At 38.1% G+C, this 27,931-nt stretch overlaps 1 pseudogene; it reads right to left on the bottom strand.

Annotated features, from left to right (window-relative positions):
* Window positions 1–19,234: 19,234 nt before the first annotated feature.
* On the bottom strand, window positions 19,235–26,487 carry LOC132229739 (CREB-binding protein-like; annotated as a pseudogene).
* Window positions 26,488–27,931: the final 1,444 nt, after the last annotated feature.

The raw sequence follows: 27,931 nt of genomic DNA on the forward strand, positions 1-27,931 counted from the left end.
AGTTTTTATATTTTAATCTTCCCTAAAATAACAAATTGTAATCATCAAGATAGAGTAGAGTTAAATAGGTTCTCCATAATTAACTCTAAATCACTTTATGTGATTTTAATGAACACTTCTAAGAAAATATATCCCATGCTGACTTGATGGAAATTATGTTAATATATATTTAGAATATGAATCCACATAAGTAAGTTTGATAATATTACTTCAACAGCATTACACAGGGTATATGTGCACATGTGTATGTATACAAATGTATATATCCTCTAAAATTAAACAAATAAATAAGAATTGAGAAAATTATGATTTGAATGGTTATATCAAAATGTATTCAATTCTTTCCTTGCTCATATTAAATTATCAGAAAATTAATTGGAAAGTTTTTTTAATATATTTTATTGATTTTTTACAGAGAGGAAAGGAGAGAGATAGAGAGTTAGAAACATCGATGAAAGAGAAACATCGATCAGCTGCCTCCTGAACATCTCCTACTGGGGATGTGCCCGCAACCCAGGTACATGCCCTTGACCGGAATCAAACCTGGGACCCTTCAGTCCACAGGCCGACGCTCTCTCCACTGAGCCAAACCGGTTTCGGCGAAATGGAAAGTTTTATGCAAACTCTTTAGTGAAACTTTATAGAAAAATCTTAGGAAAATAGAAGTGAAGATAGAAATGAAGAATCAGAAATTGTCAATTATAAATTTGTATTGAAGACCATAGTTGTTATATGTCTACAAGGATTAACATCTGTGTACATTTGGGTAAACAAATAACAGAAAAATAAACAAAAACAACCAAACAAACATAAAAAATACCTCGAATCCTTCAGTAGGGTATGTGTTATTAATTCTAAGAGAATAATCAGGTGATTTATCAATACTGTTATCAGAAAAGTATAAGAAAAATCATACAACAAACCATACTGTTGGGTGTAATTTTTCTCCTTAAAAAGAGCATATCTTCCACTTGAACTGAATTCTGTAGAAGAATTGAGGCATCTGTTCACGTAGGGAATCTAAGGGGTGTTTAAAATGGCTTTTAAATAAGCCAGAAATAGCTACTATATACTCATTTGGGGAATGGATAGGTATAGAAAGATGGTGATCAGTGCATATGTTTAGCCACAAGTGTACAAATAAAATCATCCAAAATGAGAAAAAAAATTGCAATATATTTATTTTTAATTTTGGGATTTCAGCAACTATATTCAGTGTGTATTATCTTACACTCAAACACAATTCACTAACTTTAGCTGAGCAACCTAGGTAGAAGCCTACAACCAATAATGTTAATGCACACATTCATTTTAAGTAGTTATGGAATTTTACCCAAATAAGCTATATCTTAGGAAAAACAGGTCAAAGTAATCATCAATCTATGGTGACAAAAACCATAATAGCGGTTACCTTTGGAGGAACTTGAAAGGGAAGGAGCACAGAGGAGCCTATAAAGGGTCCACATTTTCTTATGAGTAGTGTTTATATATTAGTCTACAAAGGTATACATTCTTGACTTTGTGCAACTAAGATTTGTGTGATTTTCTGCATGTAACTCATACCACAATACCAAATAAACAAACTAGTTATTAGAAAACTCAACAAGAATTTAGAATTCCACCCACATTAAAAGAAGTTGTTCACGAGACACTGAAGCTGCCCCATCTCTCCCCTATTCTTAGATATTTATTTAAGAAACTAGAGGCCCAGTGCACAAAATTTGTGCATCGGGGGGGGGATGTCCCTTAGCCCAGCCTGCACCCTCTCCAATCTGGGACCCCTCAAGGGATGTCCAACTGACGTTTAGGCTTGATCCTGGGGGGATCAGGCCTAAATGGGCAGTTGGACATCCCTCTCACAATTCAGGACTGCTGGCTCCCAACCAATCACCTGCCTGCCTGCCTGATTGCCCTAACTCCTTCTGCTTGCCAGCCTAATCACCCCTAACCACTCCCCTGCCAGCCTGATTGCCCCTAACTGCCTCCCCTGCAGGCCTGGTCACCCTTAACTGTCCTCTCCTGCAGGCCTGGTCGCCCCCAACTGCCCTCCCCTGCTGGCCTGATTGCCTACACTGCCCTCCCCTGCTGGCCATCTTGTGTCCACATAGGGGCAGCCATCTTTGACCACATGGGGTGGCCATCTTGTGTGTTGGAGTGTGGTCAATTTGCATATTACTCTTTTATTAGATAGGATAATGAAATGATAGATGATATAAATAAATTAACTGCAACAAATTTTGACTAAAATAACCTATGTTATTTGAGGAGTCATCTCTTGAGCAAGGCAACTTTATGTGGTTGTCTATTACACTGTTGGCTCCAAATAAACCATACCTCTACAAATTCCCTTTGATTTGAACTGAGACTGTGACTTGCTTTAACCAACAGAGTGTGGTGGAACTGACACTGGCCTACGTAGAAGTTTCTTGTCAATGCTTTACAAGGGCCTGCTAGCTTTCCACTCTACATGTGTGAGAACTCTGATAAACCAAGGCCAATTGTTCTGCTGGGGAGACTATACGGAACAAGTACAGAGAGGACATTTAAAAGGGAAGAAGTCTGTAACCACATGGAGAGAGAGGGAAGTCCAGTTGTTCTAGAATCCTAGCCAAGTACAGTCTCCAGCCAACCCACAATCTCAATACAGCCACACAATAGACCACTAGCAAGCGTGCCAGCAAAACTACCATTTAGCTGAACCTAGACCTGATTGCAGGGTTGTGAGCACATAAAATAGTTGGTTTTTAAACCACTAAGTTTTAGGGTGGTTTGGTATGCAGGAATAGATAACTAAAACACTGTATCATTAACTTAGCTTGGGTTTGATATTAAGTATGATAATTAGGCAGGACTGAAATGGAATTAGCTTTGGGGTTGCCAAAAGAGTGACTTTTATGTTCACCTCAAGTAAGAGTGATGAAGCATATAATGGATTTTGAGTGTTTTAAAATCTAGCCTGAATTTCTATCAAAAGAATTCTCTTTATCTTAATTGGAGTTGAGTTAGTATTATGTTTGCAAAATAGCCACAGGGAGGCCTACTGACCCAGCTTTTGTATAGACTATCAAAGGGTGAATCTTAATTTCACAGGCATTGAGAATTTCCTTGCTTGTGTTTTAATCCAGAGGTTAGCATATTTAAAGAACTTTTATATGGTTTTATTAAGATAATTTAAATGAAAGTAAAATATTGTACATTCCACAAAGGAGAATTTATTTTAATTACTCAGATAATTCAGGGAGAAAAATAATCTCAAATTGCATAAATAAGAAATAGTATAGGTTTACAAGAAAAATACCTGGCACCCAGCTAAATTTGTTTTTCAGATAACAAAGAATTTTGTTTACTACAATATTTGGAACATACTAAAATCATTATTTCTTTTATATAATACTATAATTTAGATACTAGCTGGTATTTTTATTGGCTTAATCTGGAAACCTTAAAATAATAAAGTCAACAACTCAGATGGCGGAAGGAAGAATAGAATTAGGGGAAGTGGAGTTAGGTGGTAGAAGAGGAATTGGAGAGTGGTCAGAGTAAGGCTGGAGTAACAAAGTTTGAGAAGAGAGGTAGATATTGTAGTATCCTTATTTTAGAAGTGGGAAAATAAACATGTTAGCAAATCTTAATAATACTTTAGGCAAGGTAAAATGTGTGATCAGGAAGGTATAAAAGTATCTCTTGATTATTTTCTATCGATGATTGCCTTGTGTTCCCAGGTGATGGAGAACAGTCTTGACAATTCCTGGGATCTCATTTCTCCCCCATAGTTTAACCTGCCTATTTGGCTGAGAAAATGATGAATACTTCAGAGTCTATCTCTTATTCACCTTCCTTGTGATGGTGCTTAGGGAGATATGAGGATCAGAGATTGGTGGGGGAGGGGAGCACCTATACACTGGCCTTGACTTGAAACAACTATTTCCACTTATGTCTGCATTTGCACATTGGCCTTTATTCTCACCAAATATGCTGACAAAGCTAGGAGCCCTACCTAGAAAAGTGCATGGTACCACAGCAGCTGAGGTTTGGCTATCACCTGCTGCTTACCCAGTCACACTGTGGGATTCTCTCAAATATCTATACACAGTAAGAGAATGCGGAACCAGGATTTTTATATCCCCACATTAGAAAAGAAAAGATTTGGCAAGCAATTTCTGAAAGATAATTTATCTGTAGGCTCACTTTTATAAAATAGTATAAACTGAGTGGAATTATTTTGTATTCTTTATTTGAACGACATAATAATTCTATGAAGTAGGCAAAGATAAAATATTTATGAAAATGCAGGTAATTTTTTAATGTCTACTGACAGATGGCCTCTGTAGATTCTGTATTTACTATCTGTGCCTTGTTCTCACCAATCTTCTCCATTCCATACAAGCTTAGTGTTTACCTGGGGGTATATCAATAGTTCATGAGTTTGATTCTAAATGAGTCCCTGTATTGTGGCACAGTTAGACTTATTTTTCTGCTTTTTAAAATGTAATCAGTTCCCAAATCAATATCACTATTATTTTCAAAGGTTAAGTTGTTATGCTCAGAGAAAGTTGATGTTTTATTAGTCTAGAAAAATAACTGCTCCTTTTGAAACATTAAAAAACATAAATGTCTTAAAAATGCATTAGAAACTATTGATACTGAAGGGATATCTGGCTCCTATCTGTTTTGTATATCATAGCCTCTTGCTTCTTTTGTTCACTTTGTGAATCTGCACAAAATATTGCAGAATTTTTAGGTATGAAAGTTAATTTTTTTTATATTTAAGTTATTAAAATGTGTTTTCTTATTTAGTAGTGAACATGTATCCTCTTCATAGAGCTATACCTATGGTCTGCCAGAGTTACTGTACACACACTTTTAGGATATTTGATTAAATTACTGGGTTTATAAAAATTAAGTCCAAGGAGTTATTAAAGAGTAGATAAGGTAATGGTAATTATATTATTATATGGAATATAATTGAAATTATATTATTCTCAGGAGAGAAATTAAGTAGTAAAAAATCATTGAAATGTTAATACACTATTTTACATTTTTGCTCAAGAAACCAAATGAAATCAATTTTAACAAAATAATAGGTGATTTAAGAATGATAAGACTACTTTTTAATTGATTTCAAAGAACCTTTAAATTAATTATATTATTTGATTTTTACAGTAGCCCTACACTTGAAAAAGAGGAAGTATTTTCCCCACTTTAATCTATAAACTGATTAAACCTCAGATACATTAACTTTATAAGAAAGGCCAATAAATAGATATAAATGTTAGGGGTAAAATGGGCTCCAGCTTTACCTTGCTCTCTGCCTAGTACTCTAAACGCTACTTCTATTTTTATAATAGTTGTTAGTCTTAAGTGTCTCCACTTACGTCTTTATTTTGTTCAAGTCCCACCTATAGTGTATTGAGAGCAAGGGCTATACCTAATTCCTCAGGTCTAATCTCTACCAATAGATGTTTGGTGAATTGAGTTTCAACTTTAAGGCCAAGATGGAAATGATCTTATTATAGAAAATGTAGATGAAAGTTAGAACTTCCTCTGTTTGAACTTCAATTAGGAAGAACAACAACAACAACAAGGAAACTAACTTCCTAAGCTTGGTAGAGTATTCTTTTCAAACACACTACCTAGTATGCATAAAATATTAGCACAGGTAGAACCAACAGCCAGAAGTCACATCTGCCAAACTTGGTGAAATAACAGTTATGTCTTTCAAATCAAGACTAGACTCTGTAGTGGGAAACTTATTTTGAAATAAACAGAGTCCTAAGGTATTATGCAATTGGCAAAATTTACTATGCATTTGTGGTATTATGAGTTTACTGTATTTGGGTTTGTTCAAATAATTTCACATACCTCGTAGAAATTGTATCTTATGTGATGATTTAATCTAACCACAGCTGCAGCAATATAAATTACACTTAAGACTGTGCTGATTGATTATAATCAGTTGTAATCATGTCTTATAATCACATTTCATTCTAGAGGCAGAAGCTATTTAAGCTTACTCAGCACTGAGCTATATAAAGAAGATTATTTGTTATTTCTGACAGACTCAGTCAACATTCAAAATTGCCTGCAAACAATAAGTTTTATTAAATTTATTATCAAGGCATCAAATAAGTTTCTTCATTTCTTGAAGTTGAAAAGAAATTGCAAATCAGTCTAAAGCTTATTAACTATGATTTATGTAAAAAATAATTTCTTTTGTTGTTATTGTTGTTTTCAACTTCTTAACACATTCATAATTTAGGTATGAGTTACACGGATGTACAATTTTTCAGATACTCTATATTTCAAAGTATGTAGATTTTACCTAAAAATAATCGAGAAAGTGGAGAGCATGGAAAGATATAGGTAAAAAAAAAAATTGCAGAATATTTATAATGTATTGAAGCAGAATGATGGGTGTCTAGAGGTTTGTTATTCTAGTCTGTTTAATGTGTATGCTAGACATTTCTATGATTAAAAGTTTATATATAATCACCTCACTCCTGTCAGAATGGCTATTATCTATGAATCAAGAGGCAACAAGTATTGGCCAGGATGAAGAGAGAAGGATCCCCTCCTGCATTGTTGGTGGGAAGGCAGATTTGGTGCAGCAACTGTGGAAAGCAGTATGGAGTTACCTCAAAAAATTAAAACTGGCACTGCCTGATGACCCAGTGATTCCAGTTCTGGTTATACATGTCTGAAGAAATACCAAATACTAATTAAAAAGGATATATGCACCCCTATGTCCATTGTAGTGTTATTTACAATAGCCAGGATTTGGAAGTAGCCCAAGGGCCCATCAGTAGACAAGTGGATAAAAAAATATGGTACATTTATACAATGGAATACTACTAGGCTATAAAAAGGAAGGGAATTTTACCTTTTGCAACATTATGGTTAAAATATGGACCTGGAAAGTATTATGCTAAATGAAATAAGCCAGTCAGAAAAGATGAGTACCATATGATTTCACTTCTATGTGGAAACTAATGAAAAAAATAAACTAACAAACAATAAAATATCCAGATATGTATTATAGAATTGTGCACCTGAAACCTATATAATTTTATTAACCAACATCACCCCAATAAATTAATTAATTAAATAAATAAAGCTAAAACTAAAAACTCACTGAGATCAGGGCTATGTCCTGCACTAAATTTGTATGCTCCACACTGCAGCATGTGTAAAAGGTCTTCAATAAATACACAGAGGATGATGAAAAAAGGCTTATTTACATATATATATATAATAGATATATTTCCTATAATATAATTGAACTGACAAATGTGTGTGTGTGTGTGTGTGTGTGTGTGTGAGAGAGAGAGAGAGAGAGAGAGAGAGAGAGAGAGAGAGAGAGAGAGAGAATGTGTTTTATATCTAAATGCAGTAATGACAAAAGTGTTATTTAATACTTAAATGTCTAAGTCTCTGTGTTTATTTCCCAAAACTCTAAAGGACTATTTTTTAAAATTAATTTCATAGAGGAAAGGAAAAGGAGAGAGAGACAGAAACAACAATGATGAGAGATAATCATTGATTGGCTGCCTCCTGAATGCTCCACATTGGAGATGGAGCCCACAACCAGGGCATGTGCCCTGACCAAAAATCCAGCCATGACCTCCTGATTCATAGGTCAAAGTTCAACCACTGAGCCATGCCAGCCAGGTTAAAGGACTTTTTTTGAACACTTATTTCTCCTAAATCTAAAGCCCATACTTTCTTATTTTAGCCAAACCTTTCCCAATTCCCCTTATCACAGTGCCCACTTTTCACCTGCACTCTCAATAAACCTTTGTAAGCAATCATGCAGGAATACTGTGTTACCCTATCATCAATACCTTACTATTAAAGATGACTACACTTTATACAGTTAACTACAGCTCCCACAAGAAACATATTAGTATTATGAACAAGTTGCACATAATTATCAGTCAAGGTTCATTCTGATTAGAATTCTACCTGTCTTATGGTAAATGAAAAGCTAAAAAGTAAGATTTAGATTTCAGATTATTTACTAAAAACATTTCTTTAGATTTTGGCAACTTAACCTTCTTAGATTTAATGGTTTTGTCTTTTTATATTTAGTTACTATAAATGTAAACCCATATGGTAAAAGTTTGATCTAGAAAATTAATACGGCTCAAATATTTGTTGTCTTTGATTTTCCATCCACCCTCACTACCTAATCTTTTAAGCATGTGAATAAGGATTGGACTATGATTTTCCAATTCACTTCTGGAACCAAAAGAAGTAGTGCTGATCTAGAGCACTCTTATTAATATCAACACTTTTACATTTCTTTGGATTTCCTTTTATTGCTTGCATAACAGGATGACAAAGGATCTTTTTCTTGATTTAGCATTTTAGCTCATGTCTCAAAACTGAAGGCAATCAATAACAAATTCCCACATATTCAAAAGATAACAACTAGAATCCCTTAACCCTATGACGTTAAGATATAATACAAAACTAATTTGTCATCATAGCTTCTCATCCCCCTTTTCCTTATATAAACAAAGCCAGGTTTATCAGGAGAGGGGAGGCTTGGAGTGGAGAAATTCATTAGAGAGCTGTGTGATTCTCCATACTCTTCTTGTGGTAAAGAGGAGAGGGACTCCATTTCCCACTCTAAGTCATGAGAGGACAACTTCAAGGGTTTGTGGGTCACAAAGACAGGTGACTAACATGAAACTGGAAAAATCTAAGGGAAAGTTGCAATATGTGGCTGTGATGACAGACGAATGGCAGTGAAAGCGAGATGTCCCTACACAGAAAGGGTACATGTTTTCTCTAGGATACCATAGAAAGTAGGGAAGATAGGCACAGGTGAGGAATCCTGAAAAAACTCAACTAACAAGACTCTCCTCAGCATACATTGTTTGTGTGTGATAGAGTCACAGAAATGACTGATGGGGAAGTGATTTATAACAAAGGGTTCTGTCACTTCGCTGAGTGGAAATTCAGAAACCCTCAAAAGGGGAAACGTAGGGCTGATCTGTGAAAAAAATTGATAAATATTTTCCTAGAGGAAAACACTAACATTTGGTGATCTGACACTCCAAAAGTCCCATTACCATACATATTACAACAGTGCCTATTACAAAATTGCCCCTTTTGCATCTATGAAATGCCCAATAGGAAAAGGAGGTAGAGAGGGAGAAGGAAAGAAAGCAATCTCCTTCACCGCTCTTTTCATCAGTTGTCTGAGTCTTGAGCTAGAAGGATAGGGGGTCTGGGTAAGGGTTGAACTGATGAAAAAATAAGAATTTAAACCTGAAGTGATTCTGGTGATTTATGACAATTCTATAATGCAAGGGTGTGCTTATTTCAAAGTATCAATCAACAGCTGGTACTATGAGGGCAATCATCCCATTAACCTATAAAAAGTAGAGAAAAACATCAGTTTTCTTCCATTTTTTTCCTTACAAGCATTTTTTTTTCAGAAAGAATTGATGATTTTATTTTGAAACTTGTGAAGGAATAATCATGTCAAGAACAGGGAATTATGGAACAATAATGCATGACAATAGAAGAAAGACCCTAATCAAATGTTTACTATAATCATAATAATTATTTCCTCATTTATTCCCATAATAATTTAAATGAACATGAAGAATATGCCTCAAATTTAACTTAATTAGAAGAAAAAGAAAATCTTGAGATTATAAAACAAACTTTACCATTGATGAAATCTTCATATTCATCTGCTTTGCATACTTGATTCTCCAATTTTTTTTAGAGAGAAAATAAGGAAAAAGTAATGACTTTGAGATATGAGTCTGGTGTTCTTGTGGTTATGGAAATGTGGAAGGTAGATGCTGAATTGTTTAGAGCTAATCAAAAAAGTCCCCATCTGTATAATACATTTTTTGAAAGAAATAAAAAGGAGCTCAGAAAAATTACAACACATTGTAATAATATATTACAAATGTTGGAGAGGTTGTGGAGAAAAAGACTTTCATTCATTGCTGGTGGGAATGTAAACTGGTACAGCCATTATACAAAACATAGTATAGAGATCCTTCAAAAACTTAAGAACAGAGTTAACATATGACCCAGCAACTCCTTTTCTGAGTATCTACCTGAATATTTTGAAAACATTTATTCACAAAAATATATGCACATATGCACCCCTTTTTTCATTGCAGCACTATTCATGGTGGCCAAGACATAGAAATAAGCAAAGTGTCCCTTGATGGATGATTGGATAAAGAGGATGTGGTACACATATACAATGGAATACTACTCAGCTATAAGAAAAGATGGAATACAGCCATTTTGCACAACATGGATGGGCCTTGAGAATATCATGCTAAAAGAAATACCAGACAGAAAAGTTAAGAACCATATGATTTTTTACTCATATGTGGAATATGAAACTGAAAGCAACAGATGAACAAACAAATAAACAAAATCTCATAGACACAGAAAATAGTATGATGTTTACCTGAGGGAAGGGGAGTGAGGGGTAATAAAAGGTAAGGAAGGTTGAATATATGGTGATAGCAGAATGTGTGGTGGGCACAATGCAATCAATATACAGGTCGTATCATAAAAATATACATTTGAAACCTATATAATCTTATTAACTAATGTCACCCAATTAAGATAAAATAAAATAAAAATGAAAACTACCATACAAAATCTTAGGTTATATTCAACATGTTTCAGTATAGTTTTATTGAGTGAATCCATCACTAATTTGTTTCATGTCAGTCATTAAGTGATTATCAAACCTCCTTTGTAAATACATTTCTTGACTAACTCAACCATTAAAAATAGAAATCATCATAAGTCACTAAAAAAAGTAGATGAAAAATTAAAAATTAAACTAGATTGAACTATCTAAAGACTACAAAGAGGACTGTCTGTTAGTAGATTAAATTTAGCAAAATTTGGCATCCTCTCTAGATGTCCCTAGTGGTGGGGGAGATCAGGTTCAGAGAACCTGATACTAATCTATAATAATAAAAGCATAATATGCTAACTAAACCAGACAGACAAACGACCTTCCAGACATCATTCCAAACGTCCTTCTGGACTAGGCCGTGGAGGCGGGGGGGATGAAGCTGTGGCAGCGGGGGCCAAGGCAGAGGCGTTTAGGGGCAATCAGGCAGGCAGGCGAGCAGTTAAGAGCCAGTGATCCTGGATTGCGGGATCGGGCCTAAACTGGCAGTCAGACATCCCCTGAGGGGTCCTGGATTGCAAGAAAGTGCAGGCCGGACTTAGGGATTCCCGCCCATGTGCACAAATTTCATGCGCTGGACCTCTAGTCCTATATAATAAATGGCTAATATGCGAATTGTCCCCTCAACTGGGAATTTGATTGGGAGTTCAGCCAGGGGACAGGGCCAGCAGTCCAACTGCCTGTGCCCCTCCCACCCCTTGGCTGACCCCACCTTCAATCAGCTCTCCCCACCCCAGTTGGGTGTGGGGCTGGCCAACCGCCACAGCCCCTCCCCCTGGCAGGCCTCACCCGATCAATACCCAATTGGGGCAGGTCGGCTGGACCCCACCTGTGCATGAATTTCTGCACCCAGCCTCTAGTTTGCATATAAACAAGAGGAACATCTATATTTATCTAAATCTTATCAAAGATCTTGATAGGAAAGAAAACCTTTAAAATGTATGAAGGGATGTGTTAATGATTAGAGAATCACTTAATTATTTTATTAGATAACTATTCATTGCAAATAACATGTAAAAGAGGACAATTATGAAGAATGTGTCATCTGCCTTCAAGATACTTGCAATTAACAAACTATGATGATCAAACAAAAAAATTCTAATACATGGCAGACAATTGCAAGTATTACTATATCAAATATAATTGCATACTTATCTTGTCTAGAGGCAAATGAATGGTTGAGTTCCCATTAAAAACCTGTACTTACAACTTTTCAAATTAAAACAGTAAGAGACTTACAGCTCCAAGTGCTTACTCATTGGTTAGTGCTGTTACAGCTTTGGCCTTCTCATTGGCCACAATCTATTTTCTGAAAGTTTTTTGTTGTTTGAGCTTTATTATTATTGTTATTATTATTATTTTATTTACGGATGACAAGTCTCTTGCCAATTCTAATTGGTTAAAAGAGTTGCCTGCAGAGCTGCATAACATATGCTGAAGATCATAAGGAAGGTATGCTAGATCCCCAGTAATGCCTGAGAGAGAGAAGCAGCAGAACACATCACATAGCTTCATCCTGGGTCTAATAGCATGACACAATAGCACTTCCCATCTCTCCTGAAATTGAGATCACATTCGGACATAGAACAAGTAATTGTAACCACATTCAAATTGATAGCTGAGACATTAAGGTTGCTGAAGTTCTTAGTTTGGGGGGAAAAACCCACAATGTATTGTTTTAATAACTGATATATGAATAGCTGAAAATTTAAAAAGCATCAACATCACATCCTAGAAGTTATTTTAAAAGTTATTACAGATTTTCTGTGTTTTTTTTAATATATTTTATTGATTTTTTACAGAGAGGAAGGGAGAGAGATAGAGAGTTAGAAACATCGATGAGAGAGAAACATCGATCAGCTGCCTCCTGCACATCTCCTACTGGGGATATATGCCCGCAACCCAGGTACATGCCCTTGACCGGAATCGAACCTGGGACCTTTCAGTCCGCAGGCCGACGCTCTATCGACTGAGCCAAACCGGTTTCGGCCAGATTTTCTGTTTTTGATGGAAACTATCTCATTACTGCCAAACAAATATATTCATGAAAGATCTGAAGCCATAGAACCTATGGTGTTTCATGCATGGCTAATATCATCTCCAACTGCTATTTGCTAATTTTTGCATTGTTTTATGAACTGAAATTGATATGCTACATGAAAATGTCTTTAAACATATTTAAATGTATAATTATGTCCAAATATTTTTTTTAAATCTTCTTATTTTAATCCGTGATATAACCTGGATTTCCTCATAATTTCCAGAGGTTACAAAAAAATTACTTGTAAGTGAAATTAGGCAAAATTACTTATTGTCATTTAATTCTCTATAAAGTTCATTTGGAAATTAAAATTCTGTAAGAAGAAGACAAGGGAGGTTAAGTTAAAAGGATCCATTAAAGTTCCTCTAGCTACATTCTAACATTACCACATAAAACTCTTAACATTTCACAGTCAGACGACCTGAGTTCCAATCCCAGCTCTGTTATTTCCTAATTGAGGGGCCTCGGGCACATTTCTTATCCTCTCCATGCTTCAGTTTCCTTAGCTGTACAAAGTAGATGTTAATACTGGATAGAGTTGAATAGGGGTTAAATGGTTACTGTATTTAAAGTGGTTAGACTCAGTGCCTGGAACATAATAGGGACTTGGTTCAAGTTAGCCATTTTATTAAAATCTATACTAGGCCGAAACCGGTTTGGCTCAGTGGATAGAGCATCGGCCTGCGGACTGAAAGGTCCCAGGTTCGATTCCGGTCAAGGGCATGTACCTGGGTTGCAGGCATATCCCCAGTAGGAGATGTGCAGGAGGCAGCTGATCGATGTTTCTCTCTCATCGATGTTTCTAACTCTCTATCTCTCTCCCTTCCTCTCTGTAAAAAATCAATAAAATATATTTTAAAAAAAATCTATACTAGGATAATTACACACACACACACACACACACACACACGGTAATGAGGTGAAATCACCTAATATTCAGTATGCATAAATAAACCACGTATATCTACTTCTCAAACTATAAACTATTCCTAGTTTTTGTATAAAAATTTTTGTGAACAAGAAACCTGGATTTAATATTTTACTACTTAAGTATACACAGTGCTATTAATATACTCTGTTGGTGCCAAAACTGTCACATCCCCAAAGCATGTATTTGAGAGATTTTGGTAAGTGAAAACCATGCTGAGATAGGCATGAGTGCATATGGTTGTGCCTGGGCAGTCCAGGTAGAGTATAAGTAGAAGATAATGCAATTATGATCTAAAGATATTTTCTTATAATTGGTTTGTCTGATAATTTATATATGGGTACTATTTATGGGAAGTGTTTGCATTTTGTTCTACTTGGCAATTCATTATACTGCTGTGACACTTTACACTAATCACTAGTAACAGATTATGACATTTTTCTGGCCAATGAAAAATTTGTTCTGTACTGTGAGCTTAGAAAACATTATACCTGAAAAGCACACTTTTATTGCAATATTGAACTAATGGTAGTAAGCTGTCATGATCCAAAACTATCTCACTTTTTTTTACAGTTGTGAGTACACAAAACAGTTATTTATTTCTAGTAGTTATTATTATATTATCATACAACTACTGTATTTTATTTTTTTTATTTTCTTTATTGATTAAGGTATTACATATGTGTCTTTATCCCCCCAGTGGCCTCCCCCTGGTGTCTGTGTCCATTGGTTGGGCTTATATGCATGCATACAAGTCCCTTGTCTGATCTCTCCCCCTTACCCCCAACCTCCCCTGCTTTCCCTCTGAGGTTTGATGGTCTGATCAATACTTCTCTGTCTCTGGATCTGTTTTTGTTCATCAGTTTATGTTGTTCATTATATCTCACAAATGAGTGAGATCATGTGATATTTATCTTTCTCCAACTGACTTATTTCACTTAGTATATGCTCTCCAGGGCCATCCATGCCGTTTCAAATGGTAGGAGTTCCTTCCTTTTTACAGCAGCATAGTATTCCATTGTGTAGATATACCACCAGTTTTTTTATCCACTCATCTGCTGATGGGCACTTAGGCTGCTTCCAAATCTTAGCTATTGTAAATTGTGCTGCTATGAACATAGGGGTGCATATATCCTTTCTAACTGGTGTCTCTAGTTTCTTGGGATATGTTCCTAGAAGTGGGATCACTGGGTCATATGTCAGTTCCATTTTTAGTTTTTTGAGGAAACTCCATACTGTTCTTCACAGTGGCTGCACCAGTCTGCATTCCCACCAGCAGTGCACGAGGGTTCCTCTTTCTCCTCATCCTCCCCAGCACTTGTCATTTGTTGATTTGTTGATGATAGCCATTCTGGCAGGTGTGAGATGGCACCTCATTGTCTTTTTGATTTGTATCTCTCAGATAATTAGTGACTTTGACCATGTTTTCATATGTCTCTTGGCCTTCTGTATGTCCTCTTTCAAAAAGTATCTATTTAGGTCCTTTGCCCGTTTTTTGATTGGGTTGTTTATCTCCCTTCTGTTAAGTTGTATGAGTTCCCTGTAAATGTTGGAGATTAAACCCTTATCTGTGATAACATTGGCAAATATGTTCTCCCGCGCAGTGGGTTTTCTTGTTGTTTTGTTAATGGTTTCTTTTGCTGTGCAAAAGCTTTTTATTTTGATGTAGTCCCATTTGTTTATTTTATCTTTAGTTTCCATTGCCCTAGGAGCTGTATCGGTAAAGATATTGCTTCAGCATATGTCTGAGATTTTGCTGCCTGTGGATTCTTCTAAGATTTTTATGGTTTCCGGCCTCAGTTTAAGTCTTTTATCCATTTTGAGTTTATTTTGAGTATGGTATAAGTTGGTGGTCTAGTTTCATTTTTTTGCATATATCTGTCCAATTTTCCCAACACCACTATTGAACAGACTGTCTTGACTCCATTGTATGTTCTTGCCTCCTTTGTCAAATATTAATTGAGCATAGTGGTTTGGGTCGATTTCTGGGTTCTCTATTCTATTCCATTGTTGTATATGTCTGTTCTTGTGCCAGTACCAGGCAGCATTGATCCTAAAATCAGTCTAGGACCATGGTCAGCAAACTGTGGCTCGCGAGCCATATGCGGCTCTTTGGCCCCTTGAGTGTAGCTCTTCCTAAGCCTTAGGAGTACTCTAATTAAGTTAATAACAATGTACCTATCTATATAGTTTTAGTTTAAAAAATTTGGCTCTCAAAAGAAATTTCAATCATTGTACTGTTGATATTTGGCTCTGTTGACTAATGAGTTTGCCGACCACTGACTCTAGGACACCCATAGGAACATGGCGTCTGTAATCAGAAGGCCCTAAGTTAGAATTCCAGCTGGGTATATGCTCCTGTCTCTCATCCTGATAAAGTGAGGTACCAAGCCTATGTAAGAGTCATTTGTCTTATCTGGTCAAGAGAGATTCAAAGCAGAGATGTGCTAAGAACCGAGAAAGAAATACTTGAATGCTTGGTTCCTTCCTTTTACAGCTGTTCTAGAAAACAGTTCTGGCTGATATAGATAACCGACCTGCTCAAATGAGCCGGGGCTGATTAACTTAAGTTGAAGTGGAGAACTGAAGTGATTCTTATAATTTAACCAGAGAAAATAATCTCAACTATTTAAATATTTCAGGCAAAAGAGTTTCTTGGGCCTGAATTATGAGTGGTTGCCCTGTGCTCTACTCTACCTCACATGAGTAAACACAGCCCAAGTGTGTAGCAGCGATTTTAATGGGCTCAGTCAGGCTAAAACTCTAATGAAATGGTTGCAAGATAAAAAGCCAATAGCATTTTAACTCCAAGCCAATGCATTATGGGAACTAAAAAATGACTTGGGAAAGATCAGTAGGACCAATTAGATGGACAGAGAAATTGCTAATGATCAGCTAAAATACATGTTCATGCCTGGGATGTTACTGTACAGGTGTGGGATTCAATTTGACATTTCTCTTAGATTTAATGCCTGACATTTGTGTAACTTCTGATTAAAGCAGAATAATGATAATTAGAAGAGAAAGAATCTGTTGTTTAATCTCTAAAATTTTACTACATTCCTATATACCATAAACTTCATTACATTGACATTTAACTATTTTTTTTCTTCTGGCTCTATGAAACATGTATCAACAGAAGCTAATGAACCGTATTGTAAATCTGCACATTTTTGAGATTGATAGTCTAGGCAAAACATGAATATTAATAGTCCCATTTTAAAAATACATACACAAGGCTGATATACAGCCAGTATGTACTAATGTGGCACTACTATATTTTCCATACCAGTGTCCTTTCTGATGCATCAGTACCATTATCTTATTGGTTGATGTCTCTGTGGTACAAATTGATAAAATTTCAATTATCACCCTAGTTCACAAATATCATAAAAATAACTCCTTTTAATGGTATTTATGCCCTATATTAAGGGTTTGGAAATGGTTTAAAATGTAATCATCAAAAACCCTTTTAACATGGAAAAATTAATTTATCTGAAATAATATGATACACTTTTATTAAAATGAGAATTTCTAAATATTATTAGTTACTGGTTTGGTATCCACCTCACTGATACAATTTAATTAATCATATAAATATTTTCAAATGAATAAAACTTCACTGAAAATATTCACATATGATCAAGTTATTTTGATTTGATTATTTAATTATCCAACTTAGGTTGCAAGAATACAGATGCAGTGCAAACTTGAATACTTCAGTTTTTCTGGGTCACCTTTTCATAACTAGTATCTTTTATTTTTCATAATTTTTCCTCTGGTTTTTATTCTGTATGTCTACTAAGTCACATTTAAGAAATCTGGCTGGGGAATGGGAAGAAGGCACTAATTTGATCTATTAACTCTGAAACACATTTTAGGGGCAAGGTTTCTCTTTTTGGAAAAGTTTACTTGAAAATATAGTTGGGCAAAGTTGGGGGGTGGACATGGGGGATATCTATAATACTATCAATAACTAAAAAAAAAGGGAAAGTAAAACAGGGTGTCTAAGCAACATGGCGAGAACCCATGGGCTTGATGGTAAGAGGTGGCAGCAAAATATTACCAGGGATGGCTGAGGTTCAAGGGTATTAAGTCAATTCTATATCATGTAATGTGCTTCATAACCATTGTCATTATCTTCAAACGTTTAGCAAAATTCACTAATGTGGAAGGGGAAAAAATAAATAATAATACAAAATAATAATTTTGAAAAAAGTTGCCTCATATTCAATAGAAGTGCCATTTGTTAATTTATCATTTACTGATAATTCCTTCTCCATCAGCTGACATGCTTCTAAAATACAACAGAGAATTTTACTGACTCATACCAGAGAAGTAGCTGAGAAAAAAAATACAATTCATTGATGTTTTGAAGTAGGAATCTATGTCACTTCCATTTGAGCAGTTAGGGAACTACTCTCCATGCTTAGATTTAGAAGTGAGAAAGAGAAGCAGTCAAGATCCAAGTGGCTAGTAAAGATATATAAGGACACTTCACTGATAGTATCCACCAGCAAATGCTAAAGTTGCATGTGGCTATATTTATTCAAGGATGAGTAAGTACAAATATGGAATGGGGGAAGGGTAGATAAGTACATATGAAACTACACTATAATTTTGCAAAACTGCCTGTTTTGGATGCTTACATTCTAAACAACACATATATATTTTATATTCCTTTACTTATATGATCCTATGAAGTAGATATTATTAGTCAGATTTCACAGATAATAACTCTAAAATTCAAGTAGCTTAAAGTGCTTCCCCAAAGTCAAAAAGCTGATAAGTGACAAGGATAACATTTGTCTGATGTCTGTCTTTATCACTCTTCTAATGCATTGAAGACTGAGAATACCTCCAGAGTAATTTTTTTTATGCAAAAAGTAATACAGATTCAGAAACATACTCCTGAGATTATTTTAAAGTGTGAAATATATAATGTTTTTTTTCTATGAACAGGGATTCAAGAAAAGAGAAGAGATTAGTATGGAGACAGATGTGCCAAGTAAGTAATGCAAAGAAATTCAAATGTAGTAAGGCAATATAAACCTCCATTGCAGATAATAAGCAGCCAGATATCAGCTTTAGAAAATGAAATCAGTATGTTGATTTGATTTTATGTTCTTTTTATTTTCCAACAATGCTCCCAGGTCTGATGTTAAGCTACAAGTTAGCCATTTTCTCAAGTCCAAGCAAATTTCTTTCTTCTTCCTTTCTTCAGATTAAATTTGGTTTTACTAGATCAGGATTTCTTAACCTTGGCACTATTGGCATTTGGGGCCAGTTAACTCTTTAGGAATAGGGCTACAGCCTGGCCTCTATCCACCTGATGCCAGTGGCACTGGCACTGCCCTTCCCGTTCCACAAGTTGCAACAAACAACAATGTCTCCAAAATTGCCAAATGTCTTGGGGAGCGGGGAGCTGGGAGGACAAAATTGCCAAGGTTGAAAACCACTGTATTAGTTCAACAATGAGGAATTAATCGTTCTTTTCTTTTGATTCACTTTGAGTGAATTGCACAAAAGTTATAAGCACAAAGTAGAAACAAAAGCAAATTTATTTTTAACACAATTAGGAATTCCTCCACACATGCTGTAGCTTTCCTGTTTCAACTGTTGCCTGTACATCTCTGGATCTAGAGAAATTGGAATATTTTGAGGAAATTGATAGAGTGGGATATAACAAACAAGGTAACATACTAATTTTATAATAACCAATGGTACTAAGAAGATCCTCTAACATATACTTCCTATTGGGTGTGCACCAAGACAATTCTAAAAGTATCAACAGAATCACTGTATAAGCCCACCTTTCTATGGAGTTTTAATACTATTTTCCACATTCTATGTAGAAAAAGTTGTACTTGGGACAATGTGACATATCAAGTGATATCCTCTGTGCCTAAATTGCTTTAAATTTTTTTATATATTAGTTTTACTATTGCTTCTATAGAGATTTGCTCCGGACTACAAGTTACCTTGGATAATATACACATAAACCCCTCACATCTTCCATTCTCTTTGCTATATTATACATATTTATGAGTTTTCATCTTAATGGATCCATATCTTGCTCTAATTACTCTGGAGGAGTGATGAGTTTAACTAAAGCTTTGCAAATGGCTTTTTTTGTAGCCTCTTCTATACTTTCTTCTTTATTGTTCTTGACATTTTTTAAACAGAGACGATAGATTTTCATCAGTAGCCCCAAATTAAAGAAAATTAACTTAGAGGTTAATAAAACACTTTTGGAGAAACTCTGAGTCTTCTTAAAGCAGAGAGAGCCCAAAATATTAACTGAAATTAAGTTTTGCATTTTTCTAAATATTCAGAGCAATGGTTTTATTTATTTATTTTTTTAAATATATTTTATTGATTTTTTATAGATAGGGAGGGAGAGGGATAGAGAGTTAGAAACATTGATGAGAGAGAAACATCAACCAGCTGCCTCCTGCACACCTCCTACTGGGGATGTGCCCGCAACCAAGGTACATGCCCTTGACCGGAATCAAACCTGGGACCCTTCAGTCCGCAGGCCAATGCTCTATCCACTGAGCCAAACCGGTTTGGCCAGAGCAATGGTTTTAAATGAATATGTACCATATACCATGATATATGCATAAATAGTCCGCTTATTATGCCTTTTGGGTCAATTACTTAGCAAATAAAACAAAAAGCCCTTTCAGAGTTACACCATAGACTAACTCTGAAGCCTACATTTATTGGAATTAGCTTTATTCTAGATCTTACTGAAAGCAAATGTTATTATTCCTAATGTTTATAAAATAGTGCCATTTCTTATTAAAATGTCCAAAGATTTACATAATTTTTCTTACATTCACATCTGCACATCATAATAGGATAGAGGAGCTATATCCCAGCAGCACTGATAATCCCCACCTCTACTCTAAAATACATCATTCTCACCAGATCACTAATAGTTCACAGTCTTTGAATGAATCCTTCTTTATAAATTAACGATGTATTTTGCAGAGAAAAATCCAAAGCAATCTCATGTTTCTATAAAATTACAGTACAAGTAAGGTGCTGTGTGCATGCGCACGTGTGTGTATGTGTGAGGGAGAGAGAGAGAGAGAGAGAGAGAGAGAGAGAGAGAGAGAGAGAGAGAGAAACATCAATGTGAAAGAGACACATAAACTGCCTCCTGCATGTGCCTTACCCATGACAGGTCGTGAACTGGCAACCCATATACATGCCCTTGACTGGAAATTGAACTGGAGACCTTTTGTTGCTAACCACTGAGCAACACGGGCCAGGGCAAAGTGGAATTTTTAAAATGCCATATTGAAGCAAGTTGCCCTTTCATCCAGAATCTATGATGATGAGTCTCTGTGAGGACTGATGAGCTCCTTCTGCGGTTGTAATGAGCACTAGGGGTACAAAATGGAAGCCACAACTATCTTTTGAGAGAGAAAAGAAATAATTTCAAATCAGAACAAATGTCCTGAAGCTGCTCCATTGTATCCAGGGATTTGCAAGTTTAACTAGACCTTTCTAGACTTAAATAGTCAAACTACTCAGAGACGAGGTCAGTTTTCTCTGAAGAATTTTTGCAGGATAATAAAAGCTACCATATATTCAGAGCTTATCACGTGTACTCAGTGGTACACGCTCTCTTTACAAACCAGTGAATTAGGAGTAAATATGTTCATTTCACAAACAAGGACCTGATGTTTAGAGAGGATAATAAATAACCTGCCCAAGGTTACTCATCTACTAAGTAACAGATGTGGAACACTAACCCACATTCTTCTGACTCCAAATTTATGCAATTAGGGAAAAAAACCCAAAAACCTACATAAATATTTGGGAAAAAAGTTAAAAAAAAAAGAAACTTCAGGATATTTTAAAATATATCTTTGTTTAGTAATAGCTTTGGGTTTTGGTACAATAATAACAACAGAAATGATACCTAAAATCTACTCTGTCAGTCTTTTCTACTAGTAAGTAATTTACATGCATAAATTCATTTAATTCTCCCAACACCTTTTGTTCTGGGTCCTATTACCATCTCCATTTTTAATACGACAAAACTGACAAAAGTAAAAGTGTAAACACTCAAATAATAGTTTTGCTTCAATTTTAACCTTCAAAATAGAAGCAAAATTTTGCATTGCTATAATTAGGGTTCATTTTTTTAGTGTGATTTGACTAAAATTATCATAAAACAAAAATAAGTACATTGCCAGTAGAATAACTATATTAAACTAGAGGCCCAGAGCATGAAAATTCATGCATTGGAGGGTGTGGGGTGGGGGTAGTCCCTTAGCCCAGCCTGCCCCCTCTCACAGTCCGGAAGCCCTCAGGGGCAGGACGTGACCCAGCGATCAGGGGAAGGTGATGTCCCATCGCAACCGACAGTTGGACATGCCTCTCGCAATTCTGTTGCTGCTGCTGCTGTTGCTCTGTGGCATCTCTGTGCTGTGGTTCATACTCGCCACGCTGGGGTTGCACCCCGGGTTCATGATATCCAAGGCCTGGCCCTGGGGGTTCAGGCCTCCCATTGCTTGCTGCTGCGGAGAGACAGCAGGTCGTGGCCCTCTGGCTTGCATGGCGTTCAGATTCATCAGGCTGGGCTACACTGAAGGCCGGGCTGGCTGGCCACTTACTTGGCTGTGTGCAATTTGATGAGAGCTGCCATTAGCTGAGGGTTTGACATGTGCTGCTGCTGGGGAGCTGGGAGACTTCAGGGTCTGCAGCCGGTCCTACAGGACACCTGGAGAGATGTTCTGAGGTGGCTGCACCTTGGGTCTGCATAGACATCACGGGTCTGGGCATGCCTCACATTGACTGTTGCTGGGGGATGGGTGCTGGCTGCCACTGCCGGGGCTCGGGGGGGCAGAATAACAGGCCACTGACCTGGTGGGGTCACATTCAGGCCCATGGGGGCCATCTGACTCTCAGGGGTGACTGTGCCTCAGGGGCATACCGTGGTTGGTGCTCACCCAGTACAGATGCTGCTGCTGCTGCTGTGCCTCACGTGCAATCTGCCGGGCGCCTCCACTGCTGCAGGTGGGCCTGGGTGGGGGCGGTGGTGCTGGCACCTGGTTAATTGGCTTCCCAGTGCAAACTGTGGTCGGGGGCTGAGTTCTGGCCACGCTGGAGAAGCTGGTTAGTGACATGCTCACAGGCAAGGTCTGGGGCAGAGTCAGGGGCTGTGGTGTCCAGGGTGTGGTGGGATACAGTGTGGGGGGCCAGGGTGGTGCTGAAAGAGGGGAAGGCAGACTCGGCTGAGGAAGGGTGTGGGTGTTGATGTTGGCATCCACTGGCGCATGAGCTATGCATGCTGCTGGCAGTGCTGTGTCTTCCGCTGGCAGAGATTCTGCCTGATGTTGAGGTAGTAGGGAATGGGGCATGTGTTTTCTTGGCAGTGTTTAGCATGATAGCAGCAAAGGGCCATGAACTGCTTGCACACTCTGCAATCTCCATTGGTCTTGTGCTGGCAGCCCTAGGTGTGCTGCACAACCCACCTCTTCTTCTGGCAGGACGGCTGCGGGCAGTTGGTGTCGCGGTACTGGCGGGCATGCCTCAGGGACTGGATGCAGCACTGGATGGCCTGCTGCCACCACTCCCGGAGGCTCCTGAACTGCGGCTCACCTGCCACCCCTGCGGGAGCAGAGGCAACCCGCCTCCTCCACTTCCACTCCCCCACCTCTTCCTCTCTGGCTCCGCAGTGGCAGTTACCGCCTTCTCCCCAGTGGCTCCCTCACCTCAGTGCTGTTTCCTGAGCAGCCAGCAGAAGAGCTCCCAGGACCCTCTCCTGCCTGGACTTGCCAAGAAACAGGCTGTTTTGGAGCCAACTTTTATTGTACTTGCCGCGGCGACGAAGCAAGCACTCCGCCAGGCCGCTCATGCTGCCCTCTCTCAGTGATCAGCCACCTGGGACTGGAGACTCTTGCAGGGCTGAGAGGACTGGGTGCCGCCATCTTTGTGACAGAGTGACAGCTAATTTGCATATTACTTTTTTATTAGATAGGACAGTGGTCAGCAAACCTCGGCTCGCGAGCCACATGTGGCTCTTTGGCCCCGTGGCATGGGCCACGAAGTTTCAATTGCACTGTACATGCGTGCCCACACATGGTATTTTGTGGAAGAGCCACACTCAAGGGGTCAGTTTGCTGACCACTGAGATAGGATGTGTCTTACTGAGTAAGATAAAACAGCATTTAGAGCCAATAGTGAAATCCCCTTTCTCTCCTGAAATCTTGAGAAGAATGTAAGCCAATGAGAAGTAGGAGAGGGTCTCCACTTCAGTTCTGACCTGACAGCTGGAGGATCTGCAGTGTGAGACGGCTTTCTTTGGTAGAAGGAATATGTGGGAGGAGAGAACGAGAAAAATGGAAAAGACCTATGCTCTGTTATTGTTCCTCACTTCCATTTGTCGTATTAGATCCTTGTTCTGTGATGAGGGTCTACAAGTCTGTCTCTCTCTGAGAGAAGAGGTAAAGATCTGAGCAGCCTGAGGGGTCTATGACTCTAGGTCCCAGAGACCTTGAGGAGATAATGTTAAGACCATGAGTATCTTGACCCTAATATCAAAGAACAAGGCAGGCCAGGGCTGAGTCAATGAAACCATTTCTAATTTTTTTTATGTTTCCCAGGTAACCAAGGAATGGGTCTTTTTTCATTTCATACATGCCAGGCATGAAAAAGCACCAAGTACTTGAGCAATATGAATGCATTACGCAGACACGTATAAATTACAGGAGTTATCCTAGAAATCACCCTGTAATAGAATGTAAGTGACATAACTAAAGCTAGAGAAAGGAGCAGATAGTGTTTGGTCCCACAATTCTAAAAGGGCAGGTAAGTATTACTGGGACCCAGAGTAATTAAGGCTGGTAATTAAGGCAGGCCCAGAATTGGTGTGTGTGTGTGTGTGTGTGTGTGTGTGTGTGTGTGTGTGTGAGTGATTTTTTAAAAAATAAGAAATCAGGAGTAATCACTAGTTAGCAAAAAAGTAACTGGAGTAGTCACCAGTTAACAAAACATATAGGTAAGTTCTAACTTACAAAGCAGTTCATGGTACATGAAAAGAGAGTAAGAAAAAAAAAAATAGACCAGAAGCAAAATACAGATAAGAACTCAATAGAAGTGAATTTCAGAATATATGGAACAAGGTAGATGATTCCAAATAAAAGAAAAAAAACCTGCTCAGAAATGTGAATTATTTTCAGCATCGTTGGTCCTGTCCTTTCTTCCAGGAAGGATTTACCCAAAGGCTTCCGGGCCCCTTCTGGCCACAGTTAACCCTGAGGCCACCCACAGGCAGTAGGTGTTATAAAGTCAGGCAGAGATCAGACATCTGTGAAAGAGAATCAGAGCTCATCTATGTCATGCCTAAAAATGCCCTTTCCCCCTTCTGCCTTCCCCAACTCTAGGTCACACTTTTCACACCACAGCTGATTCCACAATTCAGTCTGCCTAGGGCAGTGGTTGGCAAACCGCAGCTTGTGAGCCACATGCAGCTCTTTGGCCCCTTGAGTGTGGCTCTTCCATAAAATACCACGTGTGGGCGTGCACGTACAGTGTGAAGTTGACTTAAAACTTTAAGTAAAGTTTATTAAGTTAATTTTAGGGAACGTTGTGGAGTGAAAGAAGATGTAGTGTCGAGGATTGAGAAAGGTGTGTTGAGATGGTTTGGACATATAGAGAGGATGAACAAAAGGAGATAGACGAAACAAGTATACAAGACGAGTGTGGATGGGAGAGTTGGAAGGGGTCGACCTCAGTGAATGTATCTCAATCAGGTTGAGGATGTTTTTAGCAAAGGCCAGCTTAGGAGTACCCTAATTAAGTTAATAACAATGTACCGACCTATATAGTTTAAGTTTAAAAAATTTGGCTCTCAAAAGAAATTTCAATCGTTGTGCTGTTGATATTTGGCTCTGTTGACTAATGAGTTTGCCGACCACTGGCCTAGGGCAATGGTACACGCCCTCCTTTGCATCCTGCACCAACCTCCAGAATTTGTTTGTTTGCTTCTTACCTTCCTCCCATCCTTCCTTCCTATGGAATAAGACATGATTTCCATGACAACAGGAACTACTTTTGGGTACTCCATAAATATTCTTATTGACTGAATGTATTCATTCATGTATTCAGGAAATACAGTTTGCACACTTCAACTCTCTGTGCTTTATTATTTTCTCCTCCATGTAAAAGTAGGAAAAAATAAGTCTACCCCAGGTTATGGTGAGGGCTTATTGGGATAAAATAAGCAAAGTGCTTAGCACAGGTTAAGCATTATGGAAGGTTTGCCATCGTAATGATTATCACTACAGGTTGCCGATCAAATGGGTATGAGATCCAGCCCCACAGTCTTGCTACAGTTCCTTCCTCACTCTCATCGATCAGTCATGCAGGCCCAAAGGTAGAAGACCTGTAGGAACTGAGGGGTTGCTGTTGAACAGAAAGGACAGATAGCCAGGTCCTATCACCAGAAAGCAGCTTTATCACCGAGACAGAATGTTGTCGATTTGCTTGGCTTTATCTTTCAGATCAGAATCTGTGAATATAATAAGCAATCCCAGGATGCCCCGCCTGGCAGAAATAGTCATTAAGAACACCTGGCTCAGGTGGAGGGCGCCAAGTGTGCAGAGAAACAGCTGATTCCAACAGGCAGCCATGATGTTGGTAACATTAAGTTGGGCATAGTTGAACTATTCCTAAAGCTATTCCTGTAATATGCCCAGTCTTCCTTCCCACTTCATGTTGTCCTGAACTCAGTTATGTTCCTCTGAATGTTTTACTTTTGATGGCATAAGACTGGTACATGAGGCTTCTTGCCGGGAGCCGGTCCATGCTTGCTGTTTTAAGGGACCTGGCATATATGGCATACGGTTCTTAATATGTTTGCTCACCTTCTTGGCACCATGTGTTTTAACCAAGGTCTCCTCTCTGAGAAAGGTTGTTTCCCCAGGTAGGGATTTTCCCCTGAAGTTAGGGAGGGAATAAAACCCCTCAACTAAGTGCCAGGCGGGTAATTAATCACTTTAACTACGAACAATCATGCTTAAGCTACATAATCTTTACTCCCTGGAATGGAGATAAGAAACGCCCTAACCTTTGTAATAGAGATTGATAGGATTGAATCAACTGGTATAAATACAGATGTAACAAGACAGCAAGACACAGAACTTAGGAGACAGAACTTAGAAGACAGAACCTACACAGAACCTAGAGACAGAAGAACTTCACTGGAGAGAACATGGCAAAAGATCCTGGACTGAACCTGACTACAGAAATTGGCAAGAGAACCTGACTAGAACCTGGTGACTGAACCTGGCTGGAGAACCTGGACAGAACCTGGCTGGAGAACCTAGCGAGGGAACATGGACACAGAACCTGGCTGGAGATCCGAACCAGAACTTCGCTGGAGATCCAGACCAGAACTTGGCTGGAGATCCTGGCTAGAGATCCTGGTTAGGCTGCTGATCAACTGAACGCTGTCTCCGTGTCAGTCCTTCTTCGCCGACTCCGTCTACACCTTTGGGACCCCTGGACCTGTTGGGGCAGGACCCCGGTATCTTCTCTTTTTTTTTTTCTTTTTGCTCAATCCCTCCACCACCACCCTTACCTAGCCCCCACCTCCCCAGCTGTCAGCCTGCTCTCTTATGTATGAATCTGTCACTATTTTGCTTGTTAGTTCATTTTGTTCAATAGCGTGGTTATTGCCAGGTGGTGGGGGGAAGGGAGGAAGGGCTGGAGGGTATCGGGGGTATAAATGATGATGGACAGAAACTTGACTTGGGTAGTGAATACACAATACAGTGTACACATGATGTGTTGTAGAATTGTGCATCTGAAACTTGTTTACTATTGTTCACCAATGTCACCCTAATAAATTCAATAAAAACAGAGAAAAAGACTTTACGATGAGGACACCTCTCACTTGACAAAATTCATTGCTGCAGGTCTAATGACTGAGACGCAAGTATCAGGCTTCTTTCACTCTGCCTTAGAGATCCCTACAAGATTTTGCCGTAAGAGCCCACTCCTGAAACTGCTACCCGTTCTTTGTTTGTTCTAATTACAGTAAATCCAACTCTGTTTCACTTCCTTATTGGACCCAAGACCTTGCTTTGTCACATGTGACTCACAGAAAAAGTAAGATTACCTTGTAGCCCTACCTGAATATCATACAAAACAATTACACATGAATTATTTAATTAATGATCAGCTAAAAAAGGTGTTAATCACACAAAGGGATCTGGAAAAAGAAAGTATGTGTAAGCAATATAAAAGA

The sequence above is a fragment of the Myotis daubentonii genome, chromosome 3, assembly GCF_963259705.1.
Source record: "Myotis daubentonii chromosome 3, mMyoDau2.1, whole genome shotgun sequence".
Classification (NCBI taxonomy): domain Eukaryota; kingdom Metazoa; phylum Chordata; class Mammalia; order Chiroptera; family Vespertilionidae; genus Myotis; species Myotis daubentonii.